General features: G+C 46.3%; 1 protein-coding gene across 1 annotated transcript in view; it reads left to right on the top strand.

The window, feature by feature from the left end:
* Window positions 1–31: 31 nt before the first annotated feature.
* THADA (THADA, armadillo repeat containing) overlaps window positions 32–3,259 on the top strand; it is a 296,890-nt gene continuing 293,662 nt past the window's right edge. Inside the window, exons 1-2 of the mRNA XM_025203203.1 lie at window positions 32–74; window positions 1,278–1,376. The gene's annotated coding sequence lies outside the window, so the exon portion shown is untranslated. The remainder of the gene's footprint in view (window positions 75–1,277; window positions 1,377–3,259) is intronic.

Genomic DNA, 3,259 nt, shown 5'->3' with positions numbered 1-3,259 from the left:
GCCCCCCCGCCCCCTCCCCCGGCACGTGGGTGCCGCGGGGACACGTGGCCGCGGCGGGAAGCGGCTGGAGCGCGGTGGGTAAGGGTTGCGGAGTGGGGCCGTGGCGGGCTGCACACGCTGCTCCTTGCTGCAGGGTAGAGTGCCGTCCTGCTCACCCCTTATTGCCCGTCAAGGCCCTGCATCACCTTCCCATAAGGGAATGTATGCGCTTCCCTTCGCATCTGTGGCACAGCTCCAACCTGATGCTCTGGGCAGCTCGTACCATTTCTTCCTGGTATCAGCCTTGGGGCTGAGGGCACCCCAATCTTCCCTCCCATCTTCTTCTTTCCCATTTTTCCGTTTTCCCTTCCTGGGAGCTGGGTCCTGTTAAGTGCCAGTGCTTCCTATGCCAGCTGGGAAGCAGCAGAGTCTCTCTTGATCAGGGCTGCTAACCCTCCAGGATTGCCCTGGAGTCTCCAGGAATGAGAGATAAATCTCCAGGAGACTGCTGAGAGTCACCCGGGAGAGAAATGATAGGTGGCATTCATTACAAATACGTATTAAATGTTGAATCTGACTTATACAGTAGCCCACTGGGCTTTTAAAATGTAATAGTGATGTGCATGTGCCATCCTCACGTAAAGTCTACACGCCATCATCCGGAACTGATGTACACTAGCACATGGGCACGTTTGTGTTGTGTGTCACGGGCATGCTGGTGTTCCGGAAATCTGGGATAGATTCAAACAGAGTTGGTAACCCTACTCGCGATGGAAACATGGATTGAGGATTATTTTCCAAAAAATCAATTTTGTATTTACAAACAACAAAAGACAAAAAACAAAATTAATTTTTGCTTGTGTAATTCCTGGGAGAACATGTTTCCTCACCATCTCTAGGTATTGTCCTAACTTGATGTGAACCCAGTGATTACATAAGGTCCATTTCAGCCGAGAACTTCTGTGAATGTTGCTTTTTAAAGGCTATTTCCAAGAAAGGGACTGTTCTTCAGGCAAGTGTCCAAAGTTTTGCTCTGCTAAGCCAAGAGTAGGAGGGGTGCCACCCACTCTCCCATTTCCTCCTTCTGATCCCAGTGAGTAGGGTTCATCCTACCTAGTGCCTGGGGACCTTTGCCTGAAATGCCGTCATTGATCAGGGGCAGTGCCTGGAGTTATTTGCTATCTACATGAAAAGGATTTTTAAAAAAGCTGCCGCAGCATGCTGGATGGCACCTTCATTTGAGGAACTGGAAATGTAGGTGGTGATTGGTTATAAATGGGATATCGGATCTTTTGCAGGTCAAAAGTTGGAGAGCTTGCCTGACATTGAAGGGAGGACCTTCACTCAGCAGCAGAGAACTCGATTGAGAAAAAGTCTGTGGTGAGCAGAAGCCTTGTGTAAGTTCTCAAGATCTCCCAGCACAAAGGGTGCGAGTCTGCAGGGAAAAAAAAAAAGAAGAAACCTACTCAGAGTTAAATTTCTGTTCTTTTTCCCTTAATGACCAAGCCAGCTTTTTTGACAGGACTGCCACAAATTAAGACCCATGATTGCCATTCTGATTCTTTTCCCTGTCTGATCTGCTGCTCTGCTTTCTACCCTGTGCTCTACTTTCTATCTGTTTACTTTTTATCTGTTGCTCTGCTTTGGGCTTCCTGCCCTATCTGTCCAGTGCTGCCTGCCTCTTCCCTCATCTGCTGCATGCCATATACAGAGGCTGCCCAGGCTGGTTGTGGCGTGTGTGCCACAGGTTGTCCAACCCAACCTAAAAGGTTGCATAACTCTGTTAGAATATAAATGATTCTGTATTCTTTTTAATCTGTGTCACTGGAAAAGTGATTAGAATCTATCCAGGGGAACACTGCCAATTAGTTGTTATGGCAAGGTGTTTGCAGGGATCAGTTGATAATCCAAGTCTCCAAAGTCCAGTTTGTAGACACAGAAGAGGTGTGGCAGAAATGGTGGCAATAGATTCTCCATGCTGCCTTGGTGAATAAGCCTGAATTCTGCCTACTCTTTCACCTGTCGAGTTAGTTTACTTGGAAACTTGTAGTTTAACAGCCTGGTAGACTTCATGAAGTGAGTGGCTGTTCACTTGGAGCCAAGACCACCATAGATTGTTTGACATAAACTGCTACTAATGTTGGCTGAGCTCTTAATTTGTGACATGTGAAAAGTCATAAAATCATAGAAAATTAGGGTTGGAAGGGACCTCAGGAGGTCATCTAGTCCAACCCCCTGCTCAAGGCAGGACCATCCCCAACTAGATCATCCCAGCCAAGGCTTTGTCTAGCTGGGTCTTAAAAACCTCAAAGGATGGAGTGTCTCTGGGTAACCTCTTCCAGTGTTTTACTACCCTCCTAGTGAGAAAATTCTTCCTAATATGTAACCTAAACTTCCCTTGCTGCAGCTTGAGACTGTTGCTCCTTGTTCTGTCATCTGCCACCACTGAGAACAGTCTCGCTCCATCGTCTTTTGAACCCCCTTCAGGTAGTTGAAGGCTGCTATTAAATCCCCTCTCAGTCTTCTCTTCTCTGGACTAAACAAGCACAGTTCCCTCAGCCTGTCCTCAAGTCATGTCCCCCACCCCCTCACCATTTTTGTTGCCATCCCCTGGACTTTCTCTAATTTATCCACATCGTTTTTGTACTGGGGTGCCCAAAACTAGACACAGTACTCCAGATGTGGCCTTGCCAATGCTGAATAAAGAGGAAAAATCACTTCCCTTGAACTGCTGGCAACACACCTATCAATGTAGCCCTGTATGCCATTAGCCTTCTTGGCAACAAGGGCACACTGCTGGCTCGTATTCATCTTATTGTACACTGTAATCCCCAGCTCCTTTTCTGCAGAGCTCCTGCCCAGCCAGTCAGCCCCAGGCTGGACTGGTGCATGGGATTGTTCCATCCTAAGTGCAGAACTTTGCACGTATCTTTGTTGAACCTCATGAGATTCCTTTGTCTCAATCCTCCAATTTGTCTAGGTTGTTCTGAATCCTAGCCCTACCCTCCAGCATATTTAGGTCTTATATCCTATTTACAATCACCTATGTTTCTACTTTGTAAAATAATTTCTTGCCTCAAATTGTGTGCTTTTTCAGCTTTTTAAAAATCATATTAATACTGAAAAAAAGATACTAAGGTATTAACCTAGTGCTGTTATTGTAAACCCATATGTCTTGATATTGGTAGGATTTGAGACCTTGTCCAGTAGGTTTTGTTTCCCATTTATGTGGGTCAGCCTGGTCTGAAACATTAGTTCAGATAAGATTATGGCCAATTAA

The sequence above is a fragment of the Alligator sinensis genome, unplaced genomic scaffold, assembly GCF_000455745.1.
Source record: "Alligator sinensis unplaced genomic scaffold, ASM45574v1 scaffold377_1, whole genome shotgun sequence".
NCBI classification, from domain to species: domain Eukaryota; kingdom Metazoa; phylum Chordata; order Crocodylia; family Alligatoridae; genus Alligator; species Alligator sinensis.
Note: the sequence above shows the minus strand (reverse complement) of the source record. Positions and strands in the feature narration are given on the sequence as shown.